Source organism: Cyprinus carpio, chromosome A21 (assembly GCF_018340385.1).
Source record: "Cyprinus carpio isolate SPL01 chromosome A21, ASM1834038v1, whole genome shotgun sequence".
Classification (NCBI taxonomy): domain Eukaryota; kingdom Metazoa; phylum Chordata; class Actinopteri; order Cypriniformes; family Cyprinidae; genus Cyprinus; species Cyprinus carpio.
This window is the reverse complement of record NC_056592.1, coordinates 25,050,815-25,066,200: the sequence shown is the minus strand read 5'-3', so window position 1 is coordinate 25,066,200 and position 15,386 is coordinate 25,050,815. Positions and strand designations below refer to the sequence as shown.

Here is a 15,386-nt window from a genome sequence, read left to right as displayed (position 1 = left end):
AAGTGTAACCAAATCCTCTATGCAGGACCCATTCATATCTGTTATTTATTTGGCATAAAGTAGACTTACATATTCTTCTTTTCCCTGAAATCTCAAAGCTTCTTGACACACAAAAACACATTTTACAAGTCCGATGTTTTTCACTCATCGCTCTGACCTTTTAAACAGTGTCCTAACCAGCCCGCACAATTAGTCTCTACACATATTAAATGCAAATCATAATCTGATGTTTAACATCAGAAGTATAAACCAAGTGATTTGCCATTTTAGCCAGCATTAAACCAAACATTTTTGTTAAAACCGGTTACATAAAAAGCCATTTATGTTTATAGAAAAGCTAACGTAACCTTTTATACTGATTATGTGTAGGCCTTACTGTCAGATCGCTTGTGTAACACTGTCTGCTAACTGTACCTTTAATTTAATTTTAAATTTTTCTACACCTGTACCCTCTGTTAGATCTGAATGCCAAATCATTATGCAAATTACTTACTGATCACATATCAGCATATAATCATCGGCATCCAACAGAAATGTTCATTTTCCAGTGGAGACCAACGAGAAAGGTATATTTGTTTTTTTTCACAAATTTTCTTGGCACTCTAGAGTGTAGCAGTGCACTTTTAGCAGTCTTGCTTCTAAAGCATTCATTTTCAGTTAAAAGACTGAAGGCATGAATCAAAACCAATCAGCTACCAAATGAATCATATCATAAAAAAAGACAAGACTGTTTACTTGACTTTTTTTTTTATGTAAGGCAAATTAAGCTTTGCACTCCCATAAAGCACTGCTTTGATTATGAACAATCAAATGGCCATGCTTACACCCATGAAACCTCTTGACTTAGAATCACTGAGTTTATGATCATAAAACAATCATATATTAACTCGACAACTGCACAAATGATTTAGAATCAAATACTTTTCTAATTTGTGGATTAATGGAAGTCTTCTCTAGGACTTTGGCTATTACCCATGGTTTCCTATCAATGCAATGCGCACCTGACTGTTCTGTGCATGGTTCTACAGAAACAGCATCTCTTCTGAGCACAGGGACGTCTGTCCTCGAAAGCTTTATGCATAATCTAATTCCTGAGGTGAAAATGAATTGGATTTTTTACTTTTCGAAATGCCACTGTCGAGCTCTATAGAAGAACGGATGGTAGAGGGATGCCAGTGGAGTGGATACTGTAGCAATATCATGCAGAGCTTGGACTCTGGTTTCAGTGCTCAGATGGAGCATGTCACTTAAAAACAGGAGGGAATTTTGTCAAGGAGCCAAGCACATGAGTCTTTATTGCTGCGTGCTCTTTTTCTAGAATATGTCTGTGCTCCAAACATAACGGGAAATATCCATCTCAAGTATTACACACCCTCTGCAGGAAACCACACTGACTTGACAATGTGATTCTTTTCCATGTCTAATTAAGGCAAGCTGATCATACTGTCTGCTAAGGTTTCAGTAAACCATGACTGATGGAGTAGATCACAAAAAAATATTCAAAGGATAGTGATTTAAAAGCACACTCTGTAAGTGCTTTGTGTTAATGATTCTATTATGGGGAAAATATGGCGGGGTGAAAACCTCTATGATGAACAAATGAAAAAGAAATATTATGCCAAACATTCTTGCAAAAGAAAACATTATGCCAAAATAAATGAAAAAATTATTTCAGACTCTGCAACTATTTGCTAGGTCACGTGATTTTTGTGACAATGCCATATGACACGACTGTACTAAAGGTCAAATTTTCCCTGCTGCAAATGCCCTTGGGAACACTCTCAAGTCATGCTGAATAACATGGATCATCAAAGCTTCATATGGTTTTTGCTTCATCATTGCTTATATGGCAGTTTCTGCTTCCATTATGGGTGGGGGGGATGTCTAAAGAAATTGATTCAACTTCAATTCAAATTATTGCAGTAATATAATTTTTAATGAACAAAAAATATTAACCTAGAAAAATGAAGCATTTTAGACCCCCAGCTACTCCATGATTTTGAACACAAGCAGGAAATGGATTTACATAAATATTACAATAATAAATCCACCTATCAGGAGATATCAGGAAGAAATAATAACAGACAATGGATAAGTAAATATGATTAAATACAAGTCGATATAGCCATTTTAAGATTGTACTGGCTGATTAATCGTAATCATTAGAATCTCAAATTTGACAGTGTACATTTTCTGTTATTAAATACTGCGTGAAATAAATGTTTTTATACTTTTAATAAATGTTTTTTTTTTTTTTTTCATTTTCTGTGACACTCATTTGCTACCATAAAATTACTATTAATAGTTTTAAGTTTTCCTGTCTGTTTGATGTATTTCCTGTTGAAATGGAAGCTTGGGGCAAGAAGATACAAGTATATATCTAGTAACATGGTAAGGTGCTCATCTGGTAAATTTTTAATAGACATTCCAAAATTAAATTCACACATTTTAATATGACCTAAACAGACATAAACTAAAAGCCAATACAATGTTTTGGGTGGCTATATACAAGCATTATTTTATCAGCCATCAAACGCTAAATCAAAATCTATTTGACACGGACAACCTTGAGCGGTACATGCAATAACCTGTTGTTGTTCAGCGAGAGAAGGGGGGAAAAGGGGAAAAAAAGTGGCTTTAATAAAAGTGAGATTCAAATGATTTATCATCCCAGGGCTAGTCACACTGAGTTCAGAACTACTGTCAAAACAGGAACATGAAGGGTATATATGTGTGTCCGCGCAGACTCACCCTCTACGGCTCTTTTGAAGAAAAACTTTGCAGCTGCCACAGGTGAGCCACACCCCATAATGACACCCAGAGGCCTCATCGGAGCACACCAGGCAGATCTTATGGGTGTTTCCGCCGGGCTTGACCTGATCCAGACGAAACTGGAGGCGCTCGCTTTCAGGCCTTGTTTTTACTGTGGTCAAAGAGTTGGAGACACAAAAAACAATAAGGGGGGACGGTTTAAGACATTTCAAATAAAATGTAATATATAAATACATAACTTGTATACAATCCGACCCAGATATTACATTAGATATCAACCCATCAGGGTATTAAATAATAAATGTTTACACGACACCATTTTCAACTAAAAACCGAAACGTTCGTATGCATTTTGCTGTTCATTTACATGACAAGGGTGTTTTGGGGGGCTGAAAACACAAACTTTTAAAAACAATAAATAGTTCATAATCTGTGTAAACTACAAAAACATAAAAAAAAAACAAAAACAAAAAAAAAACAAAGTAACATCGCCAACTACTGGCCTGGAAAAAATAATACAGCATTTTTTAGTTGTTTTTCGTGGATCTGTGTGAATGTGGGGGTCAATTCGATAACGCTGTCGTCTGTACACAAAATGTAAAAAATAATAACAATACATTTTAAAAAATAAATAAAAACCAAAAAGGAAACCCTTTGTTTTTAACATATTGTTGTCATGTAATATTAGACATATTTAAGAAACATACTGTGTTTATCTGAAACACAATGCTACAGTCAGTTTATTCTCCTTAGAAAAATGTTCGTTCAGGGTCGGAATGTATGGGTCTCTGTTTTGGGTTTGTGAAACCCCGCACACACTGCCAGTTTACCCAATTGTATTTCAGCACCATTCATCGTCAAGTGCGCTCATTCCTGTTGGTGCTCGCTCGGCCACCTGCGCGTTGCGTCAAGTCTGAGGAGGAGGGGCCAGGTGAAAAAAAAAAACGCTCTCCAATATTTGAATTTGGACTGCAATACCTAGTTCAACCACTCGGTTGTCAATCCTACAGACAGCACCTTTAAAGTTAGCTTGCTTTTACCAAGCGCAATTTGCACCAAAGTAGACACATTAGATGAAACAAGATGGGAAGCATTTTCTCCTCCTGTTTTATAGTTGATAAGCCAACTTGTAGGAGTTTCCCCATTTAAATTTGAAAGTTTTAAAGTAAATTTTTTTAAGTTAAGTTTTTAAATTAATCAAATGGTGATTTACCAAGGTTTGTGGGAGTTTGTATCCGAAATCAAATCGTCTACAAACCATTACATTAAAAAAACATATAATGATAAGTAATATCAGCTAACAACATGGTACCAATATATCATGCATACTTAAAGAAAATAAATTTGTGACGTTATATATATTTTCTTATCTTCAGACTCCAAACACACGCGATCGATACGAAGATTTAAAATGTTTGATATTTGAGCCAATTTTATAACATTATTTCATGCATCTCCTAACAATGAGATGTGTGTTTCTGTGTGAGTTTGTTGCATTCAGAACAGCCTGAAAGTCTGGTAGTGTATCATTTAGAGTATGAGGTCCTTTTAATAAAGTCGGCAAGTGCATGATACCTAGCTGTAAGTTCCCCTGCAGGCACTAATTTTATCCCTTAAAACTCATCTTTGATAATCAAAATGACATATTTAAATGTTTTTTTTTTTTTTTTTTTTTTTCTCCATAAAAATAATTTATGGCTTGAATATAACTCTACACCTTTACCTCATTTAGAACCAGATTTACTAAACAGGGCAAATTCTAGCAAAGGCGCAATTCCAAAAAAAGCACTAATGAAAGTGGAAATTTTTGCCAATGCACAAATTAAAGAACACAGATGCAGCCAGATCATTTTCATAATGAACAACACAATCTACCAAGAGGAGCGCAAATTAGCATCTGCTTTAAAGGTGCAATGTATTATATTTACAAAGATCTATTGAGAGAAATGCAATATAATATACATAACTATGTTTTCAGACCTTACTTAATGAACCGTTATGTTTTCATTACCTTAGATTGAGCAATTTCTATCTACATCCACCGCGGGTCTATGGGATCAGAATCCCGCCAAATGTATTGCAGTCATAGATCGAAAAATAATAAGCATAAATAAAATATTTAAAAACACTAAAATAATAACGCACAAAACTGAAAAAAACAAATGCAATTTTTTTTTTTAAATAACAAACAACGCGGTCATTGATTGAAAAATGATAAGCGTGAATCAAAAATGTAAACACATTTAAAATTATATTGCACAAAACTGAAACATGAATTTAAAATTTTCCAAATCGCAAACAAAATCAGGTTTCCTGCTCATATGTTATTTTTTTTGTGTGCTTATGGTCTTTTCCCCTTTGCTCTTGTTTTTCCACGTGTCTGCGCTTGCGTTTCTAAATGTTGCAGTTAGAGTTTCATGTAAATCAGGGCGGGCTTCAGCGTCACCATTGGGCCACAAGTTCTAGATTGACAGCTGCTCCTCTAGCCAATCAGTCCAAGGGGGAGTTGACGTCACTCCAATGCGACTCGTGGCTGCTGTGGCAGGTGTGTGTGAAGCTGGATAACCAGTGTCAGCAGGCAAATCCCGGACGATCTCAGGTAATTAGCCATAAATATTTTGTTAATGGGTGACAGAAACATTCCCTTTGTGTGTTATGATATTTTCTGCAAGCTCTATGTTGTCCGACTAGGCCGATATGTAGCCCGCTAACACTTGTCTTGTTAGTTTGGTTTAGTGAGCAATACTTCATATTTTAGGCAGTAGGGCTGCACTATAAATCGCACGATATTTTGATGCTCAGCTTGTCAGTGAAGCCGGTTCTGTAATCAGCGGTAAATCTCCATCACCTGCGCACTTTCATGGAGCAGCATTTACTACACAGAGCCGTTATGCTGCTCCATGTGAAAGTGCGCAGGTGATGGAGAATTACCGCTGATTACAGAACCGGCTTTACTGACAAGCTGCGCATCAAATATCGTGCGATTTATAGTGCAGCCCTACTGCCTAAAATATAAAGTATTGCTCACTAACAAGACAAGAGCTAGATCGGCCTAGTCGGACTACATAGAGCTTGCAGAAAAGATCATAACACACAAAGTGAATGTTTCTGTCACCCATTAACAAAATATTTATGGCTAATTACCTGAGATCGTCCAGGATTTGCCTTCTGACACTGGTTATCCATTCCTCACACTAGATCTTCACACTGTTAATCACGGGATTGGGACGGGGACAGGGAAAAAATGTCAGCGGGAGTGGGCGGGGACCGAATCGGAATCGGAATATAACACTTTGATCCCCAACTTTTATACACAAGTATAGCCTACCTTTTAAATAAACTATAAACTGTAGGCTTATATTTTAATTTTGAACTCAATTCTACTTCCCCTGCCCTGTGTCTTTATGTTCTCCTCCTGTCTGCTTTGGTGTGGCTGGTTCAGTGAATGACCTGCGCGTGAAGGACAGACCGTTAATGGCAGGTCTATGTGGTAATACAGTAGCCTACATCGGGCAGGACATCCAAAAGCCCAGCTATCATTCATAGACCTCAAATATAGCTTTTCATCTAAAAGATGTATGTAGTCATAACTTTACATGGCCGCTCAATCTAATGTTAACCCACAGGAAATGTGCGCTATTGAAGTGTGTGCGCAAACTGAACAGCAGCGCACTCACATCAGGACAGATAGGCACCGGTGCTCTCACTGGCTCTTAAAATACTCCGTAATCTTTGTTCATACAGATAAAAGTAATAAATCTTTCGAATCCGTATACGTTCATTTGTGTGCACTTAGAATAACAACGAAACGTGCTTCTGTAAAATAATTAAAGCAAATGATGCGGTTTCTGTCGTCTCTGTAGTTTTATTTTTTGGGAGTAACTTCGAAACTCTGTGTATGAAAAATAAATCTATAGACAGGTGAAAATGTCTACGCTCAAATGAAAAAAAAAAAAAAAAAATAGAAAAACGTGTGTGTTAGCATGGATGTTTTACATTAAATTTAATGTGTGTGCAATGCACAATGTGCATTAAGATGGCTTTCAGTTCAATAAAATAACAAAAAAAACTACATTTTGAATTTTTATTTAACTAAAGTGGGCATGCTGTGATCTGTACTGTATTTTATTTTTATTTTTTTTTGTGACAGATTCCGGCCAAAAAGAAACACAACATAGTGGGAGGGAACGTGAGTCATTCTTCCGGGATTGAAACGGGACGGGATTTTCCCCCAGTATTTTTTGTGTGATTGGGACGGGATGGTATCTTTTTTTTGCGGGAGTGGGACGGGAGAGATTTGAAAATCCACTCCCGTGTCACCCTCTACTTCACACCAGAGCATGTGAGCGGAGTGGAGCGGTGAGAATCTCCGCTCATCGCTCACGGAACTGTTCACCCCTCCGCTCCCCCGCTCAAAGCTACATCACGCCGCTCCTCTCATTATCGCTCAGCGCTCAACACAGTTTGCTTCGCGCTCCACTCAAATCGCCCCCCGCTCGCTCCAAAAAAGAAAAAAAATCTATATATGACTTTTAGCTTAGACCACAGCCTTACCTCCTAAACACTAATGAGCAACAACAACATTTTTCAAATAGAAATGTTTTATTTCAAATTACAAATGACAAATTAGTCACAAAAATTCCTGTAAAATTAAACGAATAAATGGGCCTAATAATATAAATAAAAATTATATAAACAAAAATATACATAAACATTTTAAAAGTAAATTAACTATTAGGCCAACATTCTTATAAATGAACTTTTGCGCAGCGCGCAGGATTAAAATTTAAATTGGCTTATATCAATTGTACGAAAAACAAAACCTGCTGTAAAAAAAAAAAAAAACTGCTGTAAAAATTAAACGAATAAATGGGCCTAATAATATAAATAAAAATTATATAAACAAAAATATACATAAACGTTTTAAAAATAATAATATAAATAAAAATTATATAAACAAAAATATAACTTTTTGCGCAGCGCACAGGATTACAATTTGAATTGGCTTATATCAATTGTACAAAAAAAAAAAAAAAAAAAAAAAAAAACTGCTGTAAAATTAAACGAAATAAATGGGCCTAATAATATAAATAAAAATTATATAAACAAAAAATATACATAAACATTTTAAAAGTAAATTAACTATTAGGCCAACATTCTTATAAATGAACTTTTGCCGCAGCGCGCAGGATTAAAATTTAAATTGGCTTATATCAATTGTACGGACCAAAAAAAAAAAACTGCTGTAAAAAAATAAACGAATGATAAAATGGGCCTAATATATATAATAAAAATTATATAAACAAAAATATACATAAACGTTTTAAAAGTAAATTAACTTTTAGGCCAACATTTCTTATAACCGAACTTTTGCGCAGCGCACAGGAGGATTAAAATTTTAATTAGCTTATATCAATTGTACAAAAAAAAAAAACTGCTGTAAAATTAAACGAATAAATGGGCCTAATAATATAAAATAAAAATTATATAAACAAAAATATACATAAACGTTTTAAAAAGTAAATTAACTATTAGGCCAACATTCTTATAAATGAACTTTTGCGAAGCGCACAGGATTAAATTTTAAATTGGCTTATATCAATTGTACAAAAAAACTGCTGTAAAATTAAACGAATTAATGGGCCTAATTATATAAATAAATCACTGTTAGTTTCGTTTTTTAATAGTACACCTGTATGATTTCTCGTTTTCTTTTTTTTGAAGTAGGCTACTTTTTGAACTCCATTATTAAGCCAAGTTTTTGAATGAAAATAGTCTGTTGATGACAGTAAAAGACAGATGGATTCTGGGTCAGGCTTGACTGAGCATGCTTCAGACTCGTGGTGAGCGGAGCGAAATAGAGCGACGCTCCGTCCTTTTAAAAATGCCGCTCTGCGCTAAGACCCGCCCGCTCGCGCTCCCCGCTCCCCGCTCGCTCCCGCTCCACTCCGCTCACATGCTCTGCTTCACACACCTGCCACCACAGCAGCCACAAGTCGCATCGGAGTGACGTCAACTCCCCCTTGGACTGATTTGCTAGAGGAGCAGCTGTCAATCTAGAACTTGTGGCCCAATGGTGACGCTGAAGCCCGCCCTGATTTACATGAAACTCTAACTGCAACATTTAGAAACGCAAGCGCAGAACGTGGAAACAAGAGCAAAGGGGAACAAGACCAGGGGGAAAAAAAAGCACACAAAAAAATAACATATGAGCAGGAAACCTGAACCTGTTTGCGATTTGGAAAATTTTGAATTCATGTTTCAGTTTTGTGCAAATATAATTTTAAATGTGTTTACATTTTTGATTCACGCTTATTATTTTACGATCAATGACCGCGTTGTTTGTTATTTTTTTTTTAAAAAAATGCATTTGTTTTTCAGTTTTGTGCGTTATTATTTTACATGTGTTTTTAAATATTTTATTTATGCTTATTATTTTTCGATCTATGACTGCAATACATTTGGCGGGATTCTGATCCCATACGGGTCTCCTTACATGGAAGTCGCCACCATGTTTCTACAGTAGCCCTAAATGGACAAACTGCTCTACAGAGCGCGTTTCTTCACTTTGTTGTTCTTGCGAATAAAACACTGGCCAATGAACAAGTACATTAATATCTGCAATAACATTGCTTTATTGAATAATCAAGGAGATATAATTCCTTAATTTAACTTTGTACAGAAATCTCATTGCTCTCTCATGCTGTCTTGACCAATGACATCTTTCCTGTGTCGGCCCACCGTAGCTTCTCTAAAAGGGGGTAAAAGGGGGGGGTGACTGAGCCGTTGGTTGTAATTTGCAACCTTACCGCTAGATGCCGCTAAATTTTACACACTGCACCTTAAAAGACATGCTGTTTTTTAGCTTTAAATAATGCGCAAATACCAGATAATATTTGACAGTAATTTGACATGCGCAAATGTTAGTAAATCGCGTTGCGTGATTCATTTTAATAATTTTTTTGCGTCTGAAAGGGAAACTCCTACAAATGCATATTCAATAAGTTCATGCGCAAAAATAACTGTGTCCACTGCGCGTCTTTAATAAATCCCGACACTACTATTTTAACGCTAAAAGATGATTTGCTCTTCTGCAAGCTGCTTAATCTGGCCCTTAGTGTACACAGATCCATGAATATGCTAACTATTCCCACCTCTACTCGGACCTGCTCCACTTTTTACTGTTAACTGAAATAATAAACGGTAAACAACGGCGGCAAGTGGCAATATTGGATAAATGTTTATCCAGAGTGAATCCATTAGTGAATTTATTTCAATTCTAAATATATAATAGCACAAAATGCAGGTAAATAGCTCTCCCTTTGTAATCACTAAAAGGCTGTTACTAGGGATGTCCCGAGCTTATCTCAAGGATCGGGATCGGGGCCAATCAAGCATTTTGTTAACTGATCATTATCGGCTCACCTCAGTCCGATCCTTATTTTACGTCAGCTGTCATGCCGGTGTAGTGCAGTGTGGTGGGGCGGTACATGACTTTTAAGTGGGTTTGCCAACTCCCATTAAAAGGAAAAGATGACGCTCAAGAAAAAGTGATGTTTGTTGTAGCGCGTTCACACAGGTTTGAGCTTCCATATTTGATGTGCACTTTTGTAACAATCAGGGGGGTGGTTTCATCATTTATTTATTGTTTACTTTTATCAGCAGTCTGAAGATATCGTTGTCATGACGCGTTGCTATGGGTTGCGTCTTGATTCAGACTTGACTGATAGACCGGCGTTCTGACAGCGCAAGATTCATGCTTTCTAACTTTATCTTCACTTTATTGTTGCAATTACTCTGCCTTAGTACACATATAAAATACAAGAAGCTTACATCAAGCAGTCCCATATTCATAATAGTGACCACAAAGTCTGTTTACAATGTCTACAATTGTAATGTTTACAGTACATCTGCCAATGTCTGTATACAGTGTGTGCATATATACACATAGAGTGAGAGAGATAAAATCTGCTCAGATTTAAAAAATGTGTTAGTAGAGTAATCCAGCATTTAGCATTTAACATGACGGGGCCCGCCATCTGAGGTTTATCACTACTAATTAGCAGGCAGGAGACGCTCAGGACAGCTAAATAATCATTGGCGGCATAGTGCCACAAAGCCACTGGTAGTCAACAACTGTTTGGAGCGATTTCACTCTCCCGATACAGCTTCATTTGTGCTGGTTTTACCTCTTTGATGATCTGCTTTAGGTATTACAAATCCCTGACACCTTCTCATGTAACCAGAACTGTCTCGCAGGTTAGCCAACATGCCGAAACCCTGCCATATTTAGCTCCCATCTGCATGAAAACCTTAAGCCATTTGTCAGCTGATCGACAGGCTATTCAGAGCAGAGAAATATGCTGTTACAATAAGTAATACCTTCCCACACATTTAAAGAACTACACCAATTGCAATAAGGGTTTCAGGTTTCTGAATACTGTAATACCAGGCCCCATGTTTAGCTCTCAAGAATGCTTGTATTCTCAAGCCCAACAAGTCTGACCTAAAGTTAGGTCTGTGGTTAGACTAGAAGGGGTCACTAGAAAGATGACACTGGTTATAAACCGGCGAGGCAAGCTGGGACATTTGATGTCAGCCAAAATCACTTACGCTGTGACTGCAATTCAGTGTCAAATGAGTAGTAGGACGAGCAATCGCTTCCTTTAAACCTTTTTTCTCCCTGTGAGTTACAAATACTGTGTTTAAGGTGTTTGGTGATATTTTGCAAGCATCCGTTTCCAGATCCAGTCGCTACAATTCTTCGCAGCAATGATCCGGACAAACCCGGTATATGTATATGAATTATATAACTAAAATTAAATAACTGTAATTACAGATTTAGGTTGAATAAAGTAATAATTCAATAATAAAAATAATTTGACTGTTTCTCATATTCTGTACGTTGCTTAAAAACAAAATATATTGTGTCCAGTGGGAATTTTTTTTTTTTTTTTTTTTAACCCTGTCATTCAAAAATAACACATTTCAGAGCTGTAACAACAATACCGTGATACCGTGAAATTTTTGCTTAAGGTTAACATACCATCAAAATCTCATACCGGCCCATGCCTATACGTTGTACTGTGTATTTTTACATACATGCATATATTTGAGAAGTATATGTAATATATATTTATGACACCAACCTTTATTTTTGGATGCGATTAATCGATTTGATTTTAACATTATTAAATTCCATATTAATGGTATTAAAATGTCTTTTGAACTGCACAACAATTAATGACAGTAATAATGTCATATGTGTTATTCTCCATCAGAAACATCTGTGAGTAATGATGTTTCCATGGGAACGCGTATTAAGAGACACTCCCATGTTTTAATTTTTTTGCTGTCATGTGAGAGAGATGTGCTGAGCCAGTAAATGCATCAACTGCAGCTCTACACTGAAGTATTATTTTATCCATTTTAAAAGTTTAATATTATGGCGGGCCGTCACAAATAAATCAATGTGGAAATAATGGGTAGTATTATGAAAACAGCACTAGCATAACTGCCACTTCATGTACAGTACTAATATTATTTGCTCATATTTTAAACAAAGTTATGTCAGCAGTAACTTAAAATAATAAACAAACAAGGACTGCAATGCTTCACACTGCACAAGACTAACACTGTAGTCTGCACTGATGCTAGACTTATTATTAGGAATCTGATCTTTTGGTTTGCATGCATCAAGTTTCAAATAAAAAGAGAAAAGATTCAAATGAGAACGCAAATGAAAAGTAACACAATTAACTGCATTAACCCCCCCCTAACCCCCCCCCCCCCCCCCAAGCAAAAATAACCATTGTAATAAATGCAGTGAGCATGGTATAAAATTAAAATGTAAAATTTAAAGTTCAAATTCTGGTTATTCCACACACATGTAATGGTATTAATTATAATAATCCTTGTGCAAACTGTAAAGAATTAATTTAACAGCAGAATGCATCACATTCAGTATAAGAAACAGCTGATTCAATGGTGCTGTGATACTTAAGCTGGTCTGTGATTAGAGTATCTAGACAACCCTAGTTAGTACACCATTTAAAAATGACGTGTTTGTACAAGATCAGTCATATTTCAAATTGTGTTACATTTTTGCTGGTTTGCACAAATCAACAAATGATTCTAATACTGGAGTTATAATCCGATGCTGCCAATCCGAGGCTGTGCCTGCAGGGTTTGTTGATTTCCCCACATGACTTTTGGGATGTCGATTTGAGCTCCATCCAGCAGGTGGTGTGTGACTGCAAACCTGTCCTCTTCTTGACATATTTCCTTCTACTCTCGGCTTGCATAACAGTCCTTTGAGAAACTGAGATCTTCTCGACACAAACACACACAGCTCCGCACCAGGAGAATGCAGTTCAATGACCTCATCAATCAGTTGCCGCCTCCCTGTTTGCAGGCCGAGGAGAAAAGTGCAACGATCATAACCCGTGTCTGTGCTAACTAAACACTTCAAAACTTTAACTATGAACTACTGAAGTGTTTTGGCACCACTGATGGTGAAAATAATGCTAATTCATTTGTGCCTCCATGAAGCTCTAAAGCACTTCACAGACTGTAACGTTTCTTTGCGTTCTAATAGTAAGTCTCTGAGTGGTAATTTATACTAGTTTAAAGCCGGATGAAACAGTGCTGACAAACAGCAGAAACACTGTGCACAACTATACAGTCAGAAGGTTTTTAAATCTACAAATCGCCATCATTTAAACTAATGGTTTAATAAAACAGTCAGAATAACTATATTTCACAATATAAAAATGAAGTTTCACCATATAAAAATGATGAATAATAAATTTATATCTGCATCATAACTCAAGCTACTACAACTGTCAACTCAAGCTACTGTCAAATATGAATTTCTAAGAGACAAAAAAAATGAACATTATTAATATTGCAGCCTGCATTGCAAACTGTACTTAAGATACATATATGGTTATGAAAAATGCAAACTGTTCACCCAAATGTTAGAGTAGCGAGGCTACATTACATGTGATCCTATATGAGGCGCTCCCTCCTCACTCAATGTTTATTTTTGGGAGACGTTCCTCACAGCAAGACGTTAAAAGATACTCTTCTCCGAGAACCAAGCGCACTAGCAGATACAGCTGAGCACACGCTCCTCAGTGACATGACACATCCTGAGATTCTTGAAGAGGAACATTTTGAAACATTTCTCGCACACTGAGCATGTACCAAAACTAAGTAAATATATTCGGGAAATTGGACCTGACATGTGGTATACAGTCGGTGCCATTCACAGAAACGTTCAATTCTCTGAAGTATTAGACACAAATAAGTGCCATGTGTTTAATAAATTATAATAACATTAGCCTTTTTCCTTAGGCAAAGTGTCTCATCCAAACAATGCCTTAACCAACGTGCTAATGTGCAAAACAACTTTGTTAAATCAAATTGGAACATTTTACAGCTATTAGACCCAAAAAACAAACTAAAATAAAAATAAATTTTGAGTCTTTCTGCAGGACCTTTTTATCTTCATTCTCAAGAGCAACTCCATGTGAATCACGGGTAAGTGGTAAATAAAATATGATAATGATACATACAGTATGAATTTTTGGTCAAACGGAGGGGCTGTTATCACTGAGACTGCTCGTCCAACAGGAAAGGCTAGTTTCATAACAGCCATATTTGCAAACTGCTGAGAAATTACCCCCCAAAGGATCATTTAAAGGAATGTTTGTGTTCATTGAGAAAAAAAAAGGCTTTGGAAAGAATCAAATCTTGATTCAACATAGAATTTATTACACAAACTTTTAAGGCTACCATGTGGACATAATATTGTTTTCAGAAGCTGCATCTGAAGTGACATTTAGGTATATTTACAAAGACTGTTCAGAGGCGGCATGAAGGCATTTTACACTGCAATTAGAATTGCACAACTAGTGCTAGGAAATTGGGTAACACTTTAACAATAAGGTTCCATTTGTTAACTACATGTAATGCATTAAATAACATTAACTAACAATGAGCAATACATTTGTTACAGTATTTATTCACCTTTGTTAACATTATTAGAATCAACATTAACAAAGATTAATAAATGCTTTCAACGTATTTTTCATTGTTAGTTTATGTTAACTAATGTCAACCAATGGAACCTTTTTGTAAAGTGTTACTGGAAATTGAGTTTGAAATGGGCATTAAAAAATTCATACTGAAATATGATTTTTTTTTTTTTTTTTAATGAGATATGAAACTATGAAACCATGTCGGATTTCCGTGACCATATTCAGACAATGCTGGCAAAAAGTTATCAGAAGATTTTTGACAGACCAAATCATTCTTATATATTGCATCAACAAATTCGACAAAGAGCCTGCCAAAAGGGAAGTTAGGCTATAATTCCTCTCATTACAAGCCTGACCTGAAGGAACGTACACTGTTTTCTTTTTGAACGTACAGTCCTTTTTGCCAATAACAGTTTGGCCAAAAATGTTTTGGTCTCATTAGATTCGGTGTGGTATCAAGCAATACCTGATTTTCTCAAGAGCTTTTTGGCAGCAAACCTACCAGGGATATATAAAAAAAAGTACCCCATGACCACCGATGAGGGGAAACACCAACATGGAGCTGGGACT

General features: G+C 36.2%; 1 pseudogene across 1 annotated transcript in view; it reads right to left on the bottom strand.

The window, feature by feature from the left end:
• Positions 1-8,774, bottom strand: part of LOC109065007 — a 29,901-nt pseudogene extending 21,127 nt beyond the window's left edge. The window contains exons 1-2 of the transcript XR_006153076.1: positions 8,747-8,774; positions 2,752-2,923 (exon numbers count right to left, since the gene is read on the bottom strand). The product of XR_006153076.1 is annotated as a glucocorticoid receptor-like (transcript). The remainder of the gene's footprint in view (positions 1-2,751; positions 2,924-8,746) is intronic.
• Positions 8,775-15,386: the final 6,612 nt, after the last annotated feature.